We start from the raw sequence: 26,276 nt of genomic DNA on the forward strand, positions 1-26,276 counted from the left end.
TTCAAGCCTCAGTTCCGTTCCTACTACTTCCGTATGTTGACAGTTGATCTCGGAACCTTGATATTGTGATGTTAAGTGGTTATGCCACCATTCTACAGGATGTCTCAAATCATTTTGAGCAATTATAGCCGTTATGCTGTCCGAGTCATCCCAGGTTTCTAAGTAGTCTGATGCATTTGCAAACCCCTTCCTCCTGTTCCTGATGTCCATTTGGGCCAGATTAATCACACTATCGGTGAGTTGAGGTACTCTATTACCCCGACATATATGTTGGAGCTATTATTATGACCCTAGGTGTCTTAAGGAGTCACCTAGTAATCTAGCCATGTTTTGTGTTCCGGTGTGATAATTCTGGCCACCATTCTCGAAAGCATCCCGTGATGCCATTTAGTAGTAGGTATTCCATTCCTGGGTTCTTGAATCCGAGATTCACCCTACTTACCTCTTGTTGATAGTGTTTGCTCGTTCCTTTAGGATGTTAGTAACCTTTGCATTAGTCCTCGAGGTTCCGTGGTATATGCTCCTCTTCTTACCGAATCATTAGTCTGACTGACAAACTTCCTCTCAGTCACCCATCCTAAAATACCCAGAGTCTTACGCCAACAATCCGACGTATACGCCTGGTCCTAAAAGGAATCTCCGACGAAATACCCAGAGTGTGCTCTCGTATATGAGTCCCATCTATAAGTTTGAGTGATCCATTATCTCAGTCCTACCCGTTTTGCCTCATGGTTTCTGGTCACTTGACATCCTCGTCCGCACCGTGAGAATCGACGAGAGAATCTCAGTGCCTTGATGCCCCGTTAGATTCTATGCACCTGGCTTGACCCTCGACACATTGTCACATGGTTTTTCTATGGTGAGAATGCATTCATACTCGCCAGGTGCTCACACTACAAACCCTGTAGCCCGCTTGCGCACCTCATATTGGAATCTGTGTTCCTTGACAGCTTGTGTCGGCATTTGTAATGCGTTCCTCTCCATCTCAGCATCACATCCCACCCTGGGCTTCAGTTGTGGCTATCCCTACTCACCTCGACACCCACTCATCGCACAATCAACATCTGGTTGCCGGATCAGCCTAGCCGTTACTCAGAGTACGCCGTGCTCGCCAACTGCCACAAATCTCTATTCTTGGTGCCCTTCAGGCCTCTATCTTGCGTATAATTCCAAGTTTGCATTCCTACTTCTAGCGCATGAGTGTCTTGACAGCTCGCCTGTCCATAAGATACAGGTGGTCCAAATTGTACTGAAGTGTGTGCCAATCATCCTAGATCCAGTGTTTTCCGATGATTCCCATCCGGAGCCTTGATCTTGAAAACGACTACACTCCAATACCTCCTACTCCTCACTTAACTCTAATGGATTACCATAGGGAGTGATGCGAATCAAAAGGTAGTTGTTGTTTGGTTATCTGAATGAAATACCGAAGATATCCCAACATGATATGGCCATCAACAGTATCGTTGCTACCGCTTTATTGCCTTCCTCGTGATGAGTAGCTTTATCTATCCTGGAGTATTACCCCCTTATGTCAGGTTATTGCCAAATGTGTTAAATGGGAGTCCATAGCTGGGAGGCCAAAGAAGAAAACAGGTCCCTGACCTCATAGGCTTAATAAGCACTCTTCCTGGACCTAACATTTCAACAATAAAGCCCCCAAGCAATAGCTAATGCCTACATGCGATGAGATTCATATTTGTGAGATTATGTCATGAGTGTCCGTCTTCGGAAGCATGAGCCACTTAGCGATCGATAAGTAGTGTTGTTCTATTTGAGATCCTGGTATGTTCTTGCTTCAGGCTTTCGTGTTTCGAGTACTTCTTACCGGTAAGAAATGAGCCGACAATGTGAGTTAAATCGGCTTATCAGAAGATTCTGATGTGGTTTGGAGAAATTAATAAATATCATGCTACTAAGCAACCGTGTGTGGCTGTACTGTTACGAAGTCAGTGAGGTATAACCTCATTAAGCTAATTCATAAAACAATGAATTATTTCGTTATTAGTGTACTAAATTGAGCATCAATGTGTAGTAACTCTACAAACTAGATCAAACATCCATTAACGAAAGTGATCTCGCTAGCTATAATACCCCTTATGTCTCTTAATATATACGTAGATCCCGATGCGACATCTCGAGAGTGCCCTCTTGGTATCGAGTAGAATGTAGTGTCCTAAGATGTGATTTATTCAATCCCTTATGACGTTACGTTTGATCATCGTACTTTCCTTGAAAAGCAAGATTGTTCCCGAGCTTAGAAACATATCGGTGGTTCGTGATTTTCTGATATTTCCTCGGAAGTATCACCAGGTTGCCCCCTGACTGTTATGTTGAGCTCGTGATCAAGTTGGTTTCTTGTAAACCACCCCTTCTCCAAGAATCTGTGTTGGATACCCTGAGCTAGTTGGTTAAGCTGAACAACAACTTGGAGAGTTGGAAGATGAAAGCTTGTCCGCTCAGTTCATTCCAAAGGGATATCCTTGTGTGTGTGTGTGTGGGTGTGTTGAAGAAAGATGATATTTTCATCGATTGTTCCTCGGGATCGGTTGTTGAATCTATCGTCTTGTCCAAACCTTGATTTGAAGTGTGGGCTATCGTCAAGTCAAATGAGAACCAACGATGTTCATAATGTTGTCTTACTCGTGGTTGTTTCCTCGAGCATACACCGTTATATCTTTTGGGTCTGACCAATGCTATCACCTTGTTCACATAATTATGGAATTCCATCTTCATGGAAATCTGGATGACCTGTTGTTGAGCCCATCGACAATATTTTCATCTTATCCATGATTCATGTTGAACATTAAGCTAGTGTTGGAAACTTTGAAAGCATTTCTTCATGCTAGCTCATGAAGCATATGTTTGGTATAAGAAGTGACTTCCTCTAGTTCACGTGCATTTGAAGCAAGTTGCCGCCATGAATTTGGGAAAGTTTGTCTCGCTTCTCTGGAATCATCCCAAGTCAGTCATGCATACGTGCGCAAGTATTCTATGTGGTCTGAGACTTGCAACCTTCATTCTATATGAATCCCTAGCACACCAAGCCACTGATTGATTTGTTCAAGGAGAAGAAGTTTCTTCTTAAGAGCTAGACTTACGCAAGGACTTCGATATCCTTCGATGATGGCCGATATCCCATTCTGACCATGCACAAGACTCCGATAACCTCGATGATGGTTCCCACCTGAACTCGGTAGTGTTTTATCATAAGACTACTATGTGGTCATGCTTGTCTGGGAACAGCGTGTTCACAGGTTTGTAGCAAAACCGGCTCATGTTTTGGAGCTTACTACCATAGTCCATTTCCTGAGAATCTCGCAATGACATCTCGTCGATTTGTGTTGCAAACTTTCATTTTCTTTCTAGACTCGATGAGTCTGGAATATCCTAACACCAACCAGATCTGAATCTCGGGCAGATATGATGGTTGGAACGTACTCCAAGAACTATATTGTTGGTCCCTCTGTAACCGGTAATGTGGATGTCGTGGCCAACACACCTAACCGGAAGGCCTATTATTGTAGTATCCTGGATTGACAGCCCAAAGGACTCGCAGGACTAGACCACGAAGCGTGCCCCCTTTATATAAATAATGTAGATATCCTAGCTTTGAGTCCAGAAGTATCGTCGACCTCCCCCCAAACCAAATACAAGGAATCTCGCGCCGCCGATATAGATTCTGCCTTTCGTGAGCGTATATCCTGTATGGGATACTTGTTAGCTTCTCGATGATAGTCCGACCTATTAAATCATTTATGCATGTTCTTAGATATTCAACGCGTGAGTGTCTAACTCGATGGAAATGGCCGAATTACGCTAGGCCACATAACGAAATGTGCAAGAAACAGTGTACAGGAGCAGGAGGATAGATGCGGCTTAAGATGACCTAAGACTGTGACACCCTCATCAAAGGATAACGCCTCAATGCGCAGATCTGATCCCTTGGACACTCAGCTCGAACCCGGTTAGGAAATCTGACAAAAGTGTCTTCCTCCATTCTTTTGCATCTGCAAATTATATCCTCATGAACCAATAATTGCATCACTCAACCTGCCAGATAGCATGTTGTGTCTGAGGCGCTCTGGATCCTCTTGGATCCATGGGATATCATGGAACAAGATCCTTGCAATTGAATACGGAGAAAAAGAATTGCTCAAGTTCTTGAGAGCACGCGCAAGCACTAGGATTTATCGTCGGCATTAATTGGGATCCTTTATCAGTTTCTTAGATTATGCCATAACCTTTCAAACAGTGGAATCTCTCTCTACTGTTGGGTTTCTCCCCAGTTACTAGAATCATTCCTAGTATTTGCATTTTGTTCCTAGCTTGCACCGCCATTGTGCCAATCCCCCATGGGTTGCCCTTCTCGGTAGTTGCTGTCCAATATCATCTTCAAAAGTGGACTTGTCATGGGTCCCATCCATTTCCGGTGATAAGCAAAAATCATCCATTGCTTTGTCTTCAACAAGGTAGTCCACATCATCCATTCTGGTGTGAGTATGCCATTCTTTCGATTTCGTTCAAACGATCGTTTGTGATTGCCTTAGGGTGGTATAGAGAGTTGCAATGATCTTTGAATCAAAAGTAATTCTTTTTGCCAATTAAGGGAATAATTCAACGAGTCACCTTCCCCGAGGTGTCCCGTAATGGGATCATGGCAGTTTCTCCTCGCTACTGTGAAACCCTCGTCAATTGTTTCTTCCATCCTTTTAAAGGTGTGTTTGGTGTCTCAGCTCAAGAGATGTTCAACGTCTCATTCCGCGAGTTGATCATGAGTTGCTCGGTCTTTAAGAAGATCGATTCCTATAGAGTTATCTTGCTCTTTTATCCTCGTGTTGGGTGAAGATCTCACAAACAAAGATGCCAAGATCAATATGACGCAAGGAATAGACATCTTTAAGAAGGGCAGTTGGATCATGAAGATTGTGTTATTAGCTTTGTGTCCCCTCTGTCTTCTTACCTCACATCCTGAATCTCGGGACGACATTCTTGTTTAGTGGGGGTGAGTTGTCACAGCCCTAGCTCTGGCCTTTGCTTGTCATTGCATATGCATCCATGCATCATCTTAAATTCCAGTAAATTGAATTGAGGGAATTCTCAACCCTCAGAAATCACCTCAGAAATAATCAACATTAAAAAAATCTCTTCAAACAAGCCCAAGAAAATGTTCCTGTTAATATTTGGAAATATTGGCAAGAGATAAAATTCAAACCAATATTTTTAGAATCTCAGGAATATTTATTTTGGGCCCTTGAATTAATCCAATAAATATTTGAATTGGACTTATATTTATTATTTAATAAATATATGTTCAATATCTGGAAATTGTTGTGTGGTTTGGGTTAAAGACCACTTAGTTCACACACTATTTGTCATGAAGTTTTGAAGTGGTTTAGTATTTTTGCTAAATCAGAAAACAAAGACAGAAATAGAAAACAGAAACAAATAAAAAAAAGGAAAGCAGAGAGAGAGAGAGAGGAAGCCACCTGGACCATTCACCCTGGGCGGCCGAAAGTGGCTGGCCCAGCCCACCTGGCCCCTCCCCTGTACGTCTTCCTCCTTCGTGCCAGGAGGATGGGCGTGTGGCCGCCGTGCGCGCACACGCCCCCGGCCACCTCCTGCTTGCCGCTTCCCCGACCCCCTGGAGATGCCACGCACCTCCCTGGCGCCACATCCACTTCTCCCTCCGACCCTATCCTCCTCTGCTCTCTCTCCCTCCCGCGACCGAACACCACCATCGCCGCCGCTCGCTGCCAACGCGCCCACCGAGCTCGCCTGACCTCCCCACCGTATCCCTAGGCTCCGCCGCGGCTCTGCACGTCGACGAGAAGAACAAAACAAGCCCCGGGAGCCCCTCAGCCTCGCCATCGCCGTCGTCCTCATCCTTGGGAGCCGACCACCGCCGTCGTCGATTCGCCGGCCACAGGACATCCCCAAGCAAGCCGAACCCATCATCATGATCACTGTGAGCTGCACCGTCGTTTCCCCCTAACCCCGCGGCCTAGCGCTCGCTGTAGCACCGTTTTCCATCATGCCCGAAGCACGCCGCCGCATGAACTCGTCGCCGACGAGGCTCCGGTGGCCAGTCGGCCCTGTTCATATGCCCGTTGGCTTTGTGAGAGCCTGCAGAACACGTAGGTGCTACCCGTTGATCCTCCCGTGCACGGTGTCATCGTTTTCATCGGCGCCCGAACTCCGGCGGCCGCAACCGAGCTCGCTGCCGTCGACTCCGGCCACCCCAGGCCCGGAGACCACCACCATCCGACGCGCTATCGCGCCAGCTCTCCGTAGGGCCAAAGGGCGCACCGAACGGTGCACGGTAGGCGAAACCCGAGCCACCCCGGTGCGTCTCCGCCGCGTTTTTGGTCGTCGCCGGTGAAACTCCGGCGAGCCAACGTGGCACACTTAGTTAACACTAATGACGCCATTAGCTGATCACTATGCCACTGACGGATGGGCCCCACGCGCTAATTAACCCCGAAATTTATTCCTTGTTTAACTTAGACTAACCCACCGGGCCCACATGTCAGGTTGACTTTGCTGACGAGGCAGTTGACTGGGCCCACACATCAGTGACCCTAACCAGCACTGGTTCACTGACTAGTGGACCCCACTGGTCAGGTTTGACCCGGGGCAGCCCTGTTGACCTGCTGAGGTCAGTATGACGTAATGCTGATGCAATAATGTAATTTCTGGAATTATTTCTATTCAGGAAATTCCAGAAAATTGCCTAAACTTCTAAAAATCATAGAAAATCAACCGTACCTCCAAATGAAATAAATTATATATGAAAAATTATCAGAAAATTCAAGGAATCCATCTGTACCATTTTCATGCATGTTTGAACAATGTTTGTCCTCTGTTTCGGACAAAACAAATAAAGGGCATTTAAATAATCATATATGGAGTTGGAATTTGAATCTTGTATTCAAACCAACTTCATTTAAATCATAACTAGTTGCATTAGCTCAATCAATAGCATATTGCCATATCATGATCATGCATCATATTGTTGCATCACATTGATTGTGTTCTTCCTTGTTTGCCGGTAATTGTCCCCTCTCAGTAGACGCTGCTCCGATGCTGTGATCGTTGACACTAATGAAGACTCAATGTCACCTTCAGAAGTGCCAGGCAAGCACAACCCCCTTGTTCATTCCGATACAAGCCCACTCTCTCGCTCCTGCTCTCTTTTACTGCATTAGGACAACAACGATTCATCTGTTACTTGTTGCGGTAGTTGAACCCCTTATCCTCTGCATGACCTGTCATTACCACAGTAAATAGATGAAACCCACTAGCATGAGTAGGAGTTGTTTGAGCCCTGATGTGCCTACTCATTCATGCTTATTTGTCATGCCTGCTACTTCTTAGAGTTGAGTCAGGTCTGATTCATCGGGGATGGATCGGAGGTGTGTAAACATGTCCTACTGTTGAGAGCTAAGTGTGTGAACACGATTTGGTAAAGGTAGCGGTGAGAGGCCATGTAGGAGTACATGGTGGGTTGTCTCATTGAAGCCGTCCTTAGGAACTGAGTTCTGTGTTTGTGATCCATGAAACAGTTACTACCACGCATTGGGCCCGAAACCAATGGACCCTCTCAGCTTCTTGATCACCCTTGTCCTCTGTCCAGGAGTTGCAACTAGTTTCTGGTGTTTATAGGATATGTGTTGGCGGCCGTGCGTAGCGCTGACCCTAGGGGTGGGCTATGATGCGGTAGATACACCGTGGCACGGTGTACCGGGCGCCCGTTTGGTGTTTGGGGAACCCTGTTCACATCGTTCGGGGCCGTATGTGGAAACCTCGGTCGGACTCCCTGTGGATGGAACCTGGATAGGCGATAAACCTGGACTAGAGACTTGAGTGTTTAGGTAGACCGTGGCTGACACCCTCGTTGGGCTTCCGCTTGAAGGTTGCCGAGTACATGTCGTGTAAACGGCGGTAAGTGGTGAGAGCGTGTGTGAAGAAGTACACCCCTGCAGGGTTAACATCATCTATTCGAATAGCCGTGTCCGCGGTAATGGACTTCTGGGTTGCCTATAACAGTTCATAGACAAGTGAAAGTGGATACTCTAAAATGCGCAAGATAAGCGTGAGTGCTATGGATGGCGTTCTCGTAGGTAGACGAGAGCGGATCCATAGTAGTGTGTTGATTGGTGAATATGTGGACTCGTGTGCGCCACCTCAAAAGAGTTGCTTGCAGTCGTAGTTCAGGTTAGCCACTGAGTCAAAGCTGGCTTGCTGCAGTTAAACTCCACCACCCCCTTTATTGATACCGATGCATACGTAGATAGTTCTGATGTAAGTCTTGCTGGGTACATTTGTACTCACGTTTGCCTATTTTATGTTTTGCAGAGAGACGTCAGTCTCGCTAGTAGTTCCGTGTGGACTTCGACGTTTAGCTTGATACCTCAGCTACGAACTTGTGCCCTCGGCAGGATCTGGTAGATAGTCAGGCTTCTTAGCCTTTTTCATTTGTAGATGTCTGTTCTCAGACATGTTAAGCTTCTGCATGTGCTTTGACTTGTATGCTATGATTGTTGGGTCATGAGACCCATGTTTGTAATATCTCGCTCCTCGGAGCCTAATGAATAAATACTTGAGTTGTAGAGTTATGTTGTGATGCCATGTTGTATATACACATATCGAGCATATTGTATGTATGATTGAAATGCTTGGTATGTGTGGGATCCGACAATCTAGTTGTTTATCCTTGGCAGTCTCTCTTATGGGGAAATGTAGTCTAGTGCTTCCATGAGCCATAGTAATCCGCTACAGCCCGGTTCACCGGAGTCCTGCTAGCCCAGCACTACCGCTCAGGACACTTGACTGGCCGGCATGTGTTTCACTTCGTTCATGTGTCTGTCCCTTCGGGGAAATGTCACGCGGTGACATCCGGAGTCCTGCCTAGCCTGCTACAGCCCGGGTTCCCGGAGTCCTGTTAGCCCAGTGCTACAGCCTGGATTCACACGCTGCTGACCGACACGCTCGATGTGATTCATGTATGCCTGTCCCCATAGGTTAGTGCTGATTTGGGTTCACGACTAGCCATGTCGGCCTGGGTTCTCTGTCATATGGATGCTAGCGACACTATCATATACGTGAGCCAAAAGGCGCAAACGGTCCCGGACCATGGTAAGGCGACACCCGTGGGAATACCGTGCGTGAGGCCGCAAAGTGATATGAGGTGTTACCGGCTAGATCGATGTGACTTGGAATCGGGGTCCTGACACCATACATGCATAAACATAAGCCTGATTTCTTGGATGCCTCCTCCCCTTTTTTGAAACAGAAAAGTACTCTTGATTGCTTAGGATAGCCTACCTCAAATGATCAAAAGTGCCACCACCTAAGGCCTTGCCACAATGGAAGCAGAATGACTTACCACGGATCACACAATACATGTGGTTGCACCCTTCGGTTTTGATAATGGCCATTCGGCAGTATGGGCATGCTCTAGCATCCTTGTACAGCTTTCTGATCATTAGCATTTCTTGCACCATCTCCCTCGCAGTTAACTTGCCTGATGTCTGCGAACATTGAATTGAAGACTGAATTATTATGTTGCAACAATCAATATGTACGTAACTCAACTCCATATATCGTTAGGAGGTACATAACAGTTTTTGTTTTGTTTCCTGGGAAGCACGTAACAGGTTATTACTATTATGACTATCAAATTTCTTTGTATAACAAATTAACAATATGCAAGGTTAAGGGTATCAGCCTCCGTCCAATCCTAAGCTAATACAGAACAGATTTTAGTTGCATTTCTACCTGCCGCTGCCGGAGCTTTTGTTCTGGAATTAAACACGGTTCCCTGGATGGCGCGGGTCCTTGCAAACTGAGCAGAATGTAAAGGAACATTTTGGACATTGCACACTATTATCCTCGTCGGCCAAGCAAGCAATACCACACCTTGGACAGTAAACAACGTCTGACATCGAGGTCAATGCTTTCTCAAGAACAAGCCTATCCCAGCGTTCAAATTCTTCTTCCCTAAGAAGATTCTTTAGTAGATGTGGTGGAATAGAAGAGTTGCACTTGGTGTCGGGGCACACCAATCGAAACACACTACCTTCCTTCACATGCATCCTGCATAAGGTCTTCATGCACTTGACATAAAACAGGTGCTCACATGGCAGCTGGATGAAGTTTGAACCTAATTGTTTGAAAGCTCGAGTTAGTTCACCGGGGAATGAACTTATATTCGCACGATTCAGTTACCTAAGAAGCTTTAGTTGAAAGGAAAAACAGGCCCACCAGTTCATATTGTTTATCATGAACCATGGAAAAATCAGCCAGTCATTTGCTACCACTATGGTGCAGTTCAACAATACTACAACATGGAATGGACAGCATAAAATAAGTGACGCTCTTCCAAAAAAGCACAATGACGCTCTTCACTATATCAAGGAACGTAATAATTGTTGGTATGAATGCACAATAGAGAAGAATTGAAAAGGGCAAAGACTTACCATTGCTCTCGTTAAGGCATATCATGCACATGTGGTTTTGTGTAGCTTGAGCTACACGGTACCCCTTATCTTAGCCATCCATTTTGGCATCAAGATCCGTGCAGGCACATTTGTCATTTTTGTTTCTCTCAAACGGAACAACGTATAAACTTTATACTTTGCAGGACAACAAAACATTCTAATCACTACGTGGGAAAAAACTTTCAGATTTTTTCATGCATTTAAAATGCTAAAATTTATTTTTTTAATCAAAAAAATCCTCATTTTGTATATTTATGTTGGTCCAAAAAATCTGAAAGTTTTTTCACACATTAAAGTTGTAAAGTGTGTTTGATCTGCCAAGTTTGAAGTCCATATGTTCTTTCATTTGAGAGAAACCAAAAAGAGAAATCTGCTTGTTGCAAGTTAGTTGAAGAGTACGGATCTCAAAGTAGTGTTGAAGGGCTGAAGATAAGAGGTTTCATGTAGGACGAGCTACAAAGAAACTTTGTGTATCATGCACATATGAAGATCTTCAAGAAAAGCTTTATGACGCTTCTTACTACTGTAGCTGAGCATTGAAGGGATTACATAATCCAATGGGAGGCCTCTTGAGATAGCACGGTTATCTGGTTTCTTCGCTGGACTCTCTATACCTAATATTATTTCGGAGGGGCTAAAAATCAGTCAACTGATTTTTTACCAAGTCTCAGTCGACCCCCCACCCCCCGCATTAGATCACTAGGGGCTTCAAAATCTGTGCATGCTGTTTGTTTCTTGTGAAATAGGCCCGTGGAGGGATACAACCAGCCTGTTTAGTGCTTTTTTTTGTTTGTGAAAGGTGCAGGTATGCGTGGTGGGCTTGGCATCTTCCACATTCCCCATTCCAGTGCGTGTCTCTTTCACCTGGCTACATTCGAAACAAAGCAATCCAACCTTTTTTTACTCGTCTCAATTCTTGTTAGTTTCTTTTGCCGGGTTATTTGGCATTTTTATGTGGCATTTTCCTTTTTAGGGGAATGTGGCATTTTCCTTGATTCATTTCTTTGTCCCTTTTTATTTTTTTTGTTTTCCTTCATCTTTTCTCGTAATATTATTTCCTTATTTATTTATTTATTTTATTTTCAGTTTTCTGTTGCATATTATTATAATTTTAGGAAAAATAATATATCTCATTCACGTCCTTCTCCGTCTGACAAAACCACATTGCAATTCTTGGATTTGGTCACGTAACACTTAGTTCCGTCGTGCGAGTAGTGCAGATAGGCATCATAAGTCGGCTTCTCTTTTTTTTTTTAACACGGGTGGGATAAGGTTGTAGGCTTCTTATGTTGCATCCCGGTTATTTTTGCAGTGCAGCCTTTTTGTCCTCTTTATCTTGTTTTTATGAGATATTTTGAGTCATCGGGTGTTTGTTGCCCTTATTTTTTATTTTATTTTCTTTCTTTTTTATTTTCATTCCGTTTATTTTTTTTCCTTTTTTCTTTTTTCAATTTTTTTGCTTATTTTCTTTTTTAGATAGTTCTTTTTTTTCTTGGGCTATTTCTTATTTGTCATTTTCTCAATCGACAGAGAATTAGTTAGATCTCATTCGTTTTGGTAGCTATGGATTTTGGACATCAAGTTTTGTGTGTGGTTGACATGTGTGTTATTATTTACATAGACCGTAAGGTTGTGGTGTTTTATTAGGGGAATGGGGCCTTTGCATGCTCGCCAATAGGCATGAACTTCAAAGTGTCACTCCAACTTCAATTGCATGTTCTCAACGCGACTTCAATTAAGTGGTGTTTTGTCAATAGAACGGTGGTTGCATGTCTACCACTAGGCACACAACTGCAAGTGTCACTCCTGATTGCACCTCGATGATGACTTGTTAGGGAAAGGTTCCAGTAGCATGTATGTCAGTACGCCGCAATTTCAAATGCCCCTTCCCCCGATTTCAACTACATGTCTTCGAGGCAATTGTAACTATGTGATGTTTTGTTCGGTCAGGGGTGAGCTGCATGTCTCCCACTAGGCCACAGCTAGAAGTGTCGCCCCGACAACAATTGCATGTCTTCAAAAAAAGTACAACTATGTGGTGTTTTGTCCGGTAGTGGTGTGTTGCATGTCTCCCATGAGGCCGCAACTGCAGCTGTCACCCCCAACTTCAACTACATGTCCTCGACACAACTGCAACTATGTGGTACTTTGTCTGGTCAAGGGAGAGTTGCATGTCTCCCACTAGGCAGCAACTGCAAGTGTCGGCCCGGCTGCAATTGCATGTCTTCGACGTAACTGCAACTATGTGGTATTTTGTTCAGTCAGGGGTGAGTTGCATGTCTCGCACTAGGTCGCAACTGGAAGTGGTGCCCCCGACTACAACTGCATGTCTTCGACGCAGCTACAACTATGTGGTGTTTTGTCTGGTAGCGGTGAGTTGCATGTCTCCCACAAGGCCGCAACTGCAAGTGTCGCCCCTGGTCAAGGGTGAGTTGTATGTCTCCCACTAAGCCGCAATTGCAAGTGTCACCCCGCTCGCAACTGCATGTCTTCGACACAACTGCAACTATGTGGTGTTTTGTTCAGTCAGGGGTGAGTTCCATGTCTCCCACTAGGTCGCAACTGTAGGTGTCTCCCCCGACTACAACTGCATGTCTTCGACACAAGTACAACTATGTAGTCTTTTGTCCGGTAGTGGTGAGTTGCATGTATCCCATGAGGTCGCAACTGCAAGTGCCGCCCCTAGTCAGGGGTGAGTTGCATGCCTCCCACTAGGCCGCAACTGCAAGTGTCATCCCCGATTGCAACTGCATGTCTTCGACGCAACTGCAACTATATGGTGTTTTGTCTGGTCAGGGGTGAGTCGCATGTCTCCCAATAGGCCGCAATTGCAAGTGTCGCCCCAACTGCAACGACAAGTCTTCCATGCAACTATAACTATATGGTGTTTTCGGTCAAGGGTGAGTTGCATGTCTCCCATGAGGTCACAACTGAAGTGTCTCCCCCGACCGCAACCGCATATCTTTGACGCAACTGCAACTCTGTGATGCTTTGTCAGGGAAGAGGCGACAATAGCATGTTTGCCCCTAGTCCACAACTGCAAGTGTTGCCCCTGACTGTAACTACATTTCTTCAACGCAACTACAACCATGAGGTTTTTTAACCGAGCCAGGGTGAGTTGCATGCCTCCCACTAGGCCGCAACTATAAGAGGCAATTGCATGTCTTCAACACTACCGCAACTCTGTTGTGTTTTGTCCCAGCATGGGTGAGTTGCATGTCTACACAGGCACGCAACTGCAAGCAGGGGCGAAGGACGAAAGAAAAATTAAGGTGTGGCGAACCGGTGAAGAAGTGTGATCACACTGCGCCCTGCTGGTCGTGGTGTGAAGGATGCGAAGTAGCCGCCGCTCCTGCACCACTACGCCTTGCGCGGGAGCGCCCTATCTCCCCACTAGCTCGACGCCCACCAAAGGTCACAGCCGCCGTCGTCCGCCACTCTGCCTCGTCCTGGCCAGCTACTGCGCGCTAGGGTTGCTGCGTGCCACTTGTGTGTGTGTGTGTCTCTATATCTGAGCTGGGGAGTTGGTTCTCGATCGGTTCGCTGAGAGAGAGAGAGAGCTTTTTTTCGAGAAGATTGAGAGCGAGAGCTCTTTTTGTTTTAGACAATTGAGAGCGAGAGCTTTTTTTTGTTTTTTAGACAATTGAGAGCGAGAGCTAGCCACCGTGAAGTGTAAATGGGCCAACTGCTTCTGGATGCCGTGTCTATATGTGGCCCAAATTTCAACTATGTCTAATCGGCCATCCAACGAATGGCCTCTCCCTTTATCCATTTTTTCAGCAACGAGATTCAGCATAGCCAACCGCGAGAAGTGTGTGTAGGTATAAAAGTATTTTTGCACCGAAACAAGGCATGGCGGCTGCCAGACCTTGCCCACTGGGGTCCACCGCCAGTGACTGCAAGTGTTGGTCACGACTGAAACTGCATGTCTTCAACGCGACGACAACTCTATGATGCTTTGTTGGGGAAGGGGGCAGTTGCAAACCCATGTCTAGTGATGCTTTATGGGAGAGGGGTGGTTTCTTTGTATTTTTTGCCTTTTTATTCCTTTGTTTTATATAATAGTTTTTTAAAATAATACGAAATGATTTGTTAAATTAAAAAATAATAATAAAATTAAAGCAAGCAAGAGGACGAAAGAGAAAAGAAGGAACAGACACATCACGAGCAATACGAACGAGCCAAAACAATGGGCTGATTCCAGGCCCATGTAGCGATCCTCGTGTAGGTGCGCACGTAAAAATAATCCTACGTTCAAGTTCCAGCCAAAAAAGAAAAATTATACGATGACATCAGCCGACTTAGACTTCGCGAAGTCTAAGTCGACTGAGACCTAGACAAACCCATATTATTTTGCCATCAATCCAGAGGCGTGACAGCGATGAATTGCGGATCCACTCAACCCACTGATATACCACCTCCTGCCACGCGAGTTGTGCCCAGATGGCGTCAAGCATCTCACAGATCTGAGAAACTTGGGACCCATCCATCCATTTGGCAGTGATTGTAAAATATGGGGGGTCTTTGCTAGGATACGAATGCGGAAGTAAGCATGTCAATACCAAAGGAGGCAAGTAGTCAAGGTTGCAAGTGCAAGAGTATTCCTCTGGTTCATCACCATCATGGGGGCATTCTCCGTCGGCAGAAGAAAACTTAGCACACACTTGAGCGGCATGATGCAAGTCGTAGTGTATGTAGATCTGGAATTAAAGAAAGAAACCAACAAGATCAGTTTTCAACATCCAATAAGGCAAGAACAAATGAAACAAGACAACACTGATGGCCAACACAGGAAACCTGGAAACAGTGGAGCCCTGCCTTTTGCCGAATTCAACCAGACCATCCCCATAGATTGCTTCCAATGCCATCACCTGCAGTGAACAATGAGATCAAACTCAGCAAAAAGTTGATTCATCCTGCAATAGTTCAATGTCAATGTTGTATTGTTGCAAATAATTAAGCTACTTTCTCCGATCTGAATTAATTGACGCAGCCTGTATATGATGTATAGAGGACCGGACTTGCTAAAATACTCTTTTTTTAAGAATCACGGGGAAGCTGGGGAGGGGGGGGGGGTTCCCCCACCTAAATATATCACTCAAAGTTGTAACGGCAAGCTATATGGCAGAGTTATAGAGACACATTACAGCGTGCAAAGAGGAAAGACCGCCACGAGGAGACGGCCTACTTGCCACCGGCGATGTGACCAAATGTCTAGATCTGAGATGATTAGTTTGGCGGATGACGTAGTTGAGCGTCTGTCTACGGCCCTGAATGCCTTGTCGTTCCTGGCTTCCCAGTGGAATGTGGCCATAAACTTTTCCAAAAACTGACTAAAGTTGCAACCCTAAGCCATGGAAACGTTGGCATCACTACCCGACGAGCACGGAAGCTCCGTTGCAAGCTATGAATCATAGCACAGGGCTAGAGACCAAGATCGAGCATAAGATTGTTTAAAAAAATCCAGCTTGATAAGAAATTAGTAGTGTCACGAGGCCTCACTCCCCTCCCGAGTCATCCCCCGTATGGGCGGCCGGGAGGCCCCCAGATCCCGTCGGCCGGCCCTCCCCCACTCCTCCTCCTACTCCCTCGCTGCCGCCCAAGGGCGCGGCCAGGCGAAGCCTGGTCGTCGCCGGCGGCAGCAGGGACTCGAGCCCTCTCGCTCGCATGGGGCTGGCGCGGGCCGGCGCCCCCGGGCCGGAGCGTGGCGGCGGGCCGGTCGCCACGGTGGGTGGTGGCGGCGCCTCGGTGACTTCGCTCCCCGCGGCAGGAGGCCTCGCGATCTGGTGCGTTGCGGTCGCCAGGGACGGTGGCGGCGTGGCCGGATCTATGCCCAAGCGTGGGCCTCGATCGCTGGTCTGCCGTCGGCACGGTGGCGGGTGCGATTCATCGGCAGCTGGGCAGATCTGCTGGGATTCTACCTTTGTCTGGTCCTTGACAGCGCGGGCATCTTCGGGGGGAAACCCTAGATCTCCTTGGGATCGAGTGATAACAGCGATTTTGCATCGTAGTCCCTCTTTAGGGCATCGTTTTGGAGTTTACTCTGGTTGAAGGGACCAGCGCCGTCGGTTGCGCACGTTTGGTGGAGCAACTGCCGATGAAAATTGCGCCGACTACGGTCATGGCGGACGATGACGGCATCTTAGATGTCGTTCCCTTGTCGAGGCATCGTCGTTGCAGTCTGCGTCATCAGGCTCGGGATGCTCCGGGGGAAACCCTAGATCTGGGTCTTCCGGATCTGACGATGATGGCGTTTTATCGCTTTCCCTCCTGGGGGCACCGTTTTGGAGCAAGTGATGGCTAGGGGGATGGTGGAGCGGTACTTCATCTCACACATTGATGGCGGCGGAGATCGGCGGCATGGCGCTGCGGAGGCTCGGCGTCCGATGCGCGGAGATGGACTCGCGCAGGAGGAGGTAGCTGTTTGACGTCATGGTGAAGTCAATGGCAGAGTGGCCAGACAAGGTAGAACCCTCAATATAATCTGAAGACGGACCTGTGGAAGATGGCGGCGATGACACACGAGTGTGTCTGACCGAATTGTGCCCCAGACCCAGTATGTGGCTCGGCTGGGGCTTTCCGGCTTTTGATGTTAGGCTTAGGTGAGTGGTTTGGGTAGTGGCCCAGTTAGCATCCCTTCATCATATGGATAGGAGTAGCGGCATATGTTGGCAAGATGGTGGATTCAGGTATATTGTTTGTAATACTTTGTAAGGCCCTCGAGAATAATCAATAAAGTGGTCGTATGCATCTCCTAAATGCAGAGGCCGGGGGTCATCCTTCTTTTCTAAAATAAAAAAAGAAATTAGTAGTGTAGTGGACCTCGTCCTGCTGTCGCTCCTGGTTGACTCGTATCCCCTCTTCTTCCTCCTCTTCGGCACGAAGTTGGATTCTCGCCGTAGCAGCGGCCTCCTCCAGTATGGATTTCGCCTCGGCCGCCGCCATCCACGGGGAGTCCAGGTTGAGCACGCCCCCGTCACTCCCATCAGCGTGCGACGAGGGCGAGGAGGAGGAGGACGCTTCAGTGGAGAAGCCTGGGTCGGGGATGCGGCGGGATACGATTGCCCGTGACAACGAGGAGGCACCGGCCGACGATGCTGCCATGACGGGAGCTCGGAGTTGCCGGGGAGTCGGTCAGAGTGGGTAGTATACCTCAAGAATCAAGGTCTTTTTTTTAACACCTCAAGAATCAAGATCGAACCCCGAGTCTATCAGATCGGCCCGTACGTTCACCGCGTACTGCAGTACAACTCTTTATTTTTGCATGGTTTCCATGTGATGGAAAATATTCAATATAATATCAGAATTCGAAAATATGACACGAATCAACTTGTGGTTGAATAATTAAAGAGATTGTGATATCCCCAGTCCATTAGGTTGAGTGCGACGAGGGCGAGGAATAGGAGGACGCTTCGGTGGAGAAGCCCGGGCTCGTTACCATGCATTGCCCACGATGATGACGAGGCACCGGCGGACGCTGCTGCCGTGGCGGGAGCTCTGAGCTGCCGTGGAGTCGGCCGGAGGTGTCGCACCTCACGATCGAATTGGCCCGTCGCACCGCATAGGCCGATTCTACGGTATTTTAATTCTGTTTCCGTGTCACGGACGACGGTCTGGAAAATACTTTTGGAGCTCAACCAACATTGCAGACAGCGTCGAAGAGAAGGACTCGTCCTTCATGGGCCTGTTTGGATACTTTTTAGGCTTCCTTGCACATGGGCCTATTCTCGACGGTCTTCGGGCACGGACGCGACAACGCTTGTGCTGAAATCACTAGTTGACAAGTACTTGTGATAAAGATCACTTAAATTACCCGGGCTGCAATCAGGGGCGGAGCTAGACTTATTCAAGGGTATGCAATGCATACCCAATAATTTTGGCAAAAGGGAATCAGTATATATGTCCATACATACATATATATGCATGATAGCAGTCTTTTCACGTGTAGAACTCAGGAAAAAACGAAATGCATAGCCATCCCGTACCCTCCCGCTTCATTCTTACCCGTCTGGGCCTAAGTATTAGCTTGGGCTGCTATCGGATCAATATACCAGCCCTGCCTCTTGCACTCCTGCTATATCCCAATATCTCGCCTTGTCCTCAACAAGCATGGCGCATGCAGCACACTCCACATCAACAACGCAACATACCGTAATTATGTGAGCTTTTCATCTGGATTTCTTATTTTTGAGAACATAGAATGATCTTTAATATATTGATTGATTTTCTTTCAGAATAATTTTATTAGCTAATTCATTGTAGTCTGTTGCATTCAATCGGATTTAAGCACCAATTTGCATTTGTTCAGTTAACACTTGAGAGAGGAGCTAAATTGACTTGGCAGTTGGCAGTGATATTGGAATTGTAGACTATAGTGTTAAACTATATTTTTCTCATTATTTTCAAAATGCCACTAGACTGTTCGAGATTGTTTTTGGAAAGACAATTTATAGTTCATCATGGTCATCGTGAACTTTCATGTCATATTATTATATGATACAAAAAAATATAGCTTCGCATATCCATGTAAAAAATCCTGGCTCCGCCGCTGGCTGCAATAAATGACGCACATGCAACGTGTCACTTGTCGTAACCTGAGAGTTTTCTTTTTTCGTAAATTGTTTATTCAAAACATTTTATCTCTCAAACCGTGCGTCCAAATCTCAAACCGCTTTCACTGTTGAATTCCTCGCGTCGAGATCTTCAAAACTAGATCCCTTGTTGATAGGTGTTGACGGACTTTTTTTTCAAGAAAAACTTGACAAAAAAACTGAACTGGGAGCACGAGTTTTTTTCCTTTCCAAAAGAGGCATGCCTGTGCCTCTCACGAAATCACAACCGCGCCTCTCGCGGAAGCAAAACCGTGACTCTCGCGGAAGGAAAAAAAGAGAAATCGTGTTTTTTTCATTTCCGTGGAGGCACGGCCGTGCCTCTCGCAAAAACACAACCGTGCCTCTTGCGAAAGCAAAACCGTGACTCTCATGAAAAAACAGAAAACATGTTTTTTCCGTTTCCGAGAGGCACGGCCGTGACTCTCGCGAAATCACAACTGTGCCTCTCGCGGAAGAAAAACCATGACTCTCGTGAAAATAAAAAATACAGAAAATGCGTTTTTCCCATTTCCGAGAGGCACGGCCGTGACTCTTGCTAAAATACAAACGTGCCTCTCGCGAAAGCAAAACTGTGACTCTCACGAAAAGAAAAAAACAGAAAACATGTTTTTTTTCGTTTTCGAGAGGCACGGCCGTTGCTCTCGCGAAAACACACTCGTGCCTCTCGCGGAAGCAAAACCGTGACTCTCGCGAAAGGAAAAAAAAGAAAATGCATTTTTTCCGTTTCCGATAGACACGGCCATGACTCTCGCGAAAAAAAATCGTGCCTCTCGTCGAAGCAAAACCGTAACTCTCGCGAAAGAAAAAAAATGCGATTTTTCATGCAAATTTTTTTTTGAAATATTTTTTGATCGAAAAGCTAAGGAAATCCGATGGAAAACCAGAACGTAAAAAAAAAACCCCCAAAAAACCATTTAAAAAGCCGAAAACGCGTGCGAAAAAAATCTAGAAGGAGCGTCCAGAGCATGACACGTGACGAATGACTGAAAACGCCAAGTGACGTTGATCATTGCGAGGCTCCCGAAGGACCGCTCGTTAACTAGTTGCTAAATCCTATTCGGCGCCCTCTGCCCCCGCTAAACTATGGACATCCTGCTAAACTGCAAGCTGCGCTAACCGCACTGACATCCCCAATTGGACGTGCTAGTTTCATGTTTTTAGGTCTTTACTTCCTTTTTTTCTTCTGGTTTTGTTTTTCGTTTTTTTCTTTTTCTTTTTCTTCTTCTTGGGTTCGATGAACTTTTTCAAATTCGTGTCCTGTTTCTTCGAATTTGATGAACTATTTTTTGAATTCGATGAACTTTTTCCATATTCGACAAACTTTTTTTCGAATTCGATGAACTTTTTTCAAATTCGACAAACTTTTTCAAATTCGATGAACTTTTTTTAAATTCAACGAACTTTTTTGAAATTTGATGAGTTATTTTGAAATTCAATTATTTTTTCCCAAATTTGATGAACATTTTTTTTAAATCGATGAACTTTTTTCCTAAGAACAAGAAATAAGTGATGTAGCCAGCTGGTTGTTTTTTCCCTAAGAAAATGTGTACATAACGCAGCAATTTAGTGATAGGAAAAAAACAATCAAGTGGGAGCCAACGATCGAGCGTGCGGCAGGGGCCAGAGAGCGGACGAGCGGAGGAGCCAGCTAGCGAGCATTGCTGGGCCAGGCCCAGTCAAGCCACGTAGCGGGCGCTGCATTGCCAACTGGCGCTGAAGGCGCCAAGGAGGAGGTATCCCTTGTAGCTACCATCAACGAGGGAGAGAGGAGGCAGACGCTTACGGTTTCCTTTGGGTGGGCTGGCCCAATTGCCGTTGAACTTGTTTTTTGAACCTTTCAGGTACAATGGGACTGGTTTTAGGAATTTTCATCCGTTACGGGGAGATTTTGTCATTTTTTCTTCTTTTCTGTGTTTTTCATTGGGGAATGTTTAGGACACATCTAGATGTGCTTTAGCAAAACTGTTTTCATTACGGTTTTTGCTTTCCTTCTTACTTTTCTGTCTTTTCTTCCATTTTTTCCTTATTCAAATTTATGAACCCTTTTCTTTTATTGAAAACACACTTAGCATTTCTTTATACATGTTGAATAATTTTTAGATACATGTTGAACATTTTTCAAATACATGTTGAACATTAATTTGAATATTTGCAAAATGTATATAAAATATTTTCTATATACACAGTGAACATTTTAAAACACGCGTTAAATATTTTTTTAACAATTCCATGAATTTATTTTTAAAAGCGTAAACCTTTTATGATATGAAATATCATGGTATTTTTTTGGGACATCACGACAAGACAAGCAAACAAGAAAAAAGACAGACGGAAATTATTTTCGTGTTTTTGTGAAAACGTTTTAGAAGTGGGGGGATGAAAACGAGAGGCAAATGACAAATAATGTAAATGTAAGGAGATGAAAGTTTTATGCGATGGTATTTGATAGATGTTGCCCGGCAACGGCTCTAGAAATTCTTTCTGCTACTTGTGAGCTGCGTTGGAATTTCCTCGAAGGGGAGAGGATGATGCAGTACAGCAGAGATAAGTATTTCTCTCAGTTAAGAATTAAGGTTATCAATCTAGTACGATAACCATACAACACCCCATGAACAGCACCTACACATAAAATAACAAATACTTGCACCCAACGCAAATAAGGGGTTGTCAATCCTTCGACTATTAATTGCAAAGATTAAATCTCATAGTGATAGATAGATGAACAAAAACACGAAAAAAGAATAAAGATAAATAAATTGCAGCAAGGTATTTTTGAATTTTTATATATGATTAAAATATACCCGGGGTCATAGTTTTATCTAGAGGCTTCTCTCTTCAAAATAGCATTCGATGGATAAACAAATTACTGTCGGGCAATTGATTGAGAAGTGAATAATGATGACGATATAGAAGGCAATGATCATGTACATATGCATCACGTCTGAGACAAGTAGATCAACTGCTGTCTACTTCTACTAGTATTACTCCGCACATCGACCGCTATCCAGCATGCATTTAGAGTATTAAGTTCTTAAATAACGGAGTAACGACTTAAGCAGGATGACATGATGTAGACGAAGTAAACTCAATCAAACCCCATCATTTTACCCTTAATGGCAATAATACAAATACGTGTCTTGTCCCCTTCTGTCACTGGATATAGATCACCTCAAGATTGAACTCATGACAAAGCACATCTCCCATTGCAACATAAATCAATCTAGTTTACCCAACCAAATCAATAGATCTGAGAGAAATACAAAGCTATAATAATCATGCTATAGAAGAGTTCAGAAGACTCAAATAATATTCATGGATAATCTGATCATAAACTCAGAATTCATCAGATCCCAACAAACACACCGCAAGAAAAAAGATCACATCGAATAGATCTCCAAAAACATTGCATTGAAGATCAAAGAGAGAGAAGAAGCCATCTATCTACTAGCTATGGGCCCGTAGGTCTGTGGTAAACTACTCACACATCATCGGAAGGGCAGCAAGGTTGATGTAGAGCCCCTCCGTGGTCGATTCCTCCTCCGGCAGAGTGCCGAAAAAGGCATCCTGATGGGATCTCACGAGAACAGAAACTTACGGCAGCGGAAAAAGTATTTTGGGTGGCTCTCTGATGTATGGGGAATATTTAAGAATTTATAGAGGCGGAATTAGGTCAAGAGGTGTCACGAGGGGCCCACATGACTGCCCCCCTAGGGTGCGCTTCCCGAGCTTGTCGCTCCGTCGTGGATCATCAGGTCTTCTCCCAAACCTTCTAGGGTCCTTTCTGGTCTAGAAAAAAATCAATCCAAAGTTTTTTTCTCCGTTTGGACTCTATTTGATATTGATTTTCTTAAAAGCCAAAAAAAGGAAAAACAGCAACTAGCATTGGGCACTAGGTTAATAGGTTAGTCTCAAAAAAGATATATAATTGCATAATAAACATCCAAGATTGATACTATAATAGTATGGAACAATCAAAAATTATAGATACGTTGGAGATGTATCACGCGCGCATAGAAGGCATCGAGGCGCACTCTAGGACACACGAGGCGGGCTACGACCACGGCCGACAAATAGGTTTGTCGACGCATGTCGTGCTTGTCCTGGAACCATGTGTCTCAGAGGGGCGAGTCGACATCGTATCTGCGATCGCCGAGGAGCTAGCACGGAATACTGGCGCGACGACGGACGGTCTCCTTGAGGCGGGCACGAGCGCTCACCGGGACGGGGGGAATGGGCACCAGATCCGGGCTCAGATGCCACTCATTGAGGAGGTGGGCATCTGACCACGGCAACGGGGTGTTGTTCTCCCAGTATTGGCGGTAGACATCGACCTTCATGTACAGCCTATAGTGTGGCACGACCGCCAGAGGGGAGATGGAGAAAGACGTCGGCTAGGTGGAGTGGCTGGCCGCACTTCAAAATGAGGTGGACGACGACCCCGCCTCATGGTCGTGCTTGCTCTTCTTGCCAGGGTGCCACTTCCAGAAACCCATGGCCGGCGGGGAGCGAGGTGGACGGCGGCTAGAGTTTGGTGTTTCCGATGGAGTGGGCAATGGTGGGAAGTGGAAGTCCACGGCTTCGCCACAAAAAAGTGAAGGAAATATGCCCTAGAGGCAATAATAAAATTATTATTTATTTCCTTATATCATGATGAATGCTTATTATTCATGCTAGAATTGTATTAACCGGAAACATGATACATGTGTGAATACTGAATACATAGACAATCAGACTGTCACTAGTATGCCTCTACTTGATTAGCTCGTTGATCAAAGATGGTTATGTTTCCTAGCCATAGACAAAGAGTTGTCATTTGATTAACGGGATCACATCATTAGGAGAATGATGTGATTGACTTGACCCATTCCGTTAGTTTAGCACATGATCGTTTAGTTTGTTGCTGTTGCTTTTGATGACCCACAAGTATAGGGGATCTATCGTAGTCCTTTCGATAAGTAAGAGTGTCGAACCCAACGAGGAGCAGAAGGAAATGATAAGCGGTTTTCAGTAAGGTATTCTCTGCAAGTACTGAAATAAGTGGTAACAGATAGCTTTGTGATAGGATAAATTGTAACAAGCAACAAGTAACAAAAGTAAATAAAGTGCAGCAAGGTGGCCCAATCCTTTTGTAGCAAAGGACAAGCCGGAACAAACTCTTATAATAGGAAAAGCGCTCCCGAGGACACATGGGAATATCGTCAAGCTAGTTTTCATCACGTTCATATGATTCGCGTTCGATGCTTTGATAATTTGATATGTGGGTGGACCGGTGCTTGGGTGATGTGCTTACTTGAACAAGCATCCCACTTATTATTAACCTCTATTGCAAGCATCCACAACTATAACAAAAGTATTAAGGTAAAGCTAACCATAGCATGAAACATATGGATCCAAATCAGCCCCTTACGAAGCAACGCATAAACTAGGGTTTAAGCTTCTGTCACTCTAGCAACCCATCATCTACTTATTACTTCCCAATGCCTTCCTCTAGGCCCAAATAATGGTGAAGTGTTATGTAGTCGACGTTCACATAACACCACTAGAGGCTAGACAACATACATCTTATCAAAACATCAAACGAATACCAAATTCACATGACTACTCATAGCAAGACTTCTCCCTTGTCCTCAGGAACGAACGTAATTACTCACAAAGCATATTCATGTTCATAATCAGAGGGGTAATAGTATGCATATAGGATCTGAACATATGATCTTCCACCAAATAAACCAACTAGCATCAACTACAAGGAGTAATAAACACTACTAGCAACCTACTAGCACCAATCCCGGACTTTGAGACAAGAATTGGATACAAGAGATGAACTAGGGTTTGGAGATGAGATGGTGCTGGTGAAGATGTTGATGGAGATTGCCCTCTCCTGATGAGAGGAGCGTTGGTGATGACGATGGTGATGATTTCCCCCTCCCAGAGGGAAGTATCCCCGGCAGAACAGCTCTGCCGGAGCTCTATATTGGATCCGCCTCGTGGCGGTGGAGTCTCGTCCCGAAAAGTTCCTTCCTATTTTTTTCTCATTGAAAGACCTCATATAGGAGAAGATGGACGTCGGAGAGCCACCAGGGGGCCCACGAGGTAGGGGGGCGCTCCCCCCTCGTGAGCAGGGTGTGGGCCCCTGGCCTTCATCTTTGGCGTGGATTTTACTTTATTTCTTTTAAGACGTTCCGTGGAGTTTAAGGACTTTTGGAGTTGCGCAGAGTAGGTCTCTAATATTTGCTCCTTTTCCAGACCAGAATTCCAGCTGCCGGCATTCTCCCTCTTTATATAAACCTTGTAACATAAGAGAGAATAGCCATAAGTATTGTGACATAAAGTGAAATAACAGTCCATAATGCGATAAATATCGATATAAAAGCATGATGCAAAATGGACGTATCAACTCCCCCAAGCTTAGACCTCGCTTGTCCTCAAGCGAAAAGCCGATAACAATAAATATGTCCTCATGTTTAGAGGTAGAGGCGTCGATAAAAATAAAATATGGACATGAAGGCATCATGATTATTCTCATAACAGCAACATATATAGATTTTGTCATATGATTACTTATGTTCAAGTGATGATCTATTCACAATGCAAAAGTATAAATCATAAACCTTATTGGGCTCCGACAAACAATAATCTCAGTCATTGAAGCAATTGCAATTTATCATAACATCGGAAAGAGTCTATGTCAGAGCTAAAAAGCAAGTCCACATATTCAACTATCATTTAGTCCTCCATAATTGTAACACTCACGCGATACTTGTGGTTACGGAGTTTTAATCGGACACAGAGAAAGATAGGAGCTTATAGTTTTGCCCCACAACCTTTTACCTCAAGGGTAATGTCAATAATAATGGTTCATGCTACCCTACATCCAATTTTTATATATATATATATAGGGTGGGTCTATTATGATAACACCCCTTAAGACCTTATTCTGCACACCAAAATGCCTTATTCTGCACACCACCAAGATCGCGCCGCCGCCCCTCCCCTCCCCGCTTTCTCCCGTGGTGGTGGCCTGGGAGCGATGCCGCCCTTCCCCTCCCGGCCTTCTTCCGCGGCAGCGGCCGGCAGCGACGCCGCCCCTCCCCTCCCGGCCTTCTTCGGCGGCGGCGTCCTGGGAGCGATGCCGCCCCTCCCCTCCCCGCTTTCTCCCGCG

The 26,276-nt window shown here is 45.4% G+C and overlaps 1 pseudogene; it reads right to left on the reverse strand.

The window, feature by feature from the left end:
• Nucleotides 1-9,323: 9,323 nt before the first annotated feature.
• Nucleotides 9,324-17,606, reverse strand: LOC125538053 (annotated as a pseudogene).
• Between the last annotated feature and the right edge of the window lie 8,670 nt (nt 17,607-26,276).

Source organism: Triticum urartu, chromosome 2, assembly GCF_003073215.2.
Source record: "Triticum urartu cultivar G1812 chromosome 2, Tu2.1, whole genome shotgun sequence".
Taxonomy (NCBI): Eukaryota; Viridiplantae; Streptophyta; class Magnoliopsida; order Poales; family Poaceae; genus Triticum; species Triticum urartu.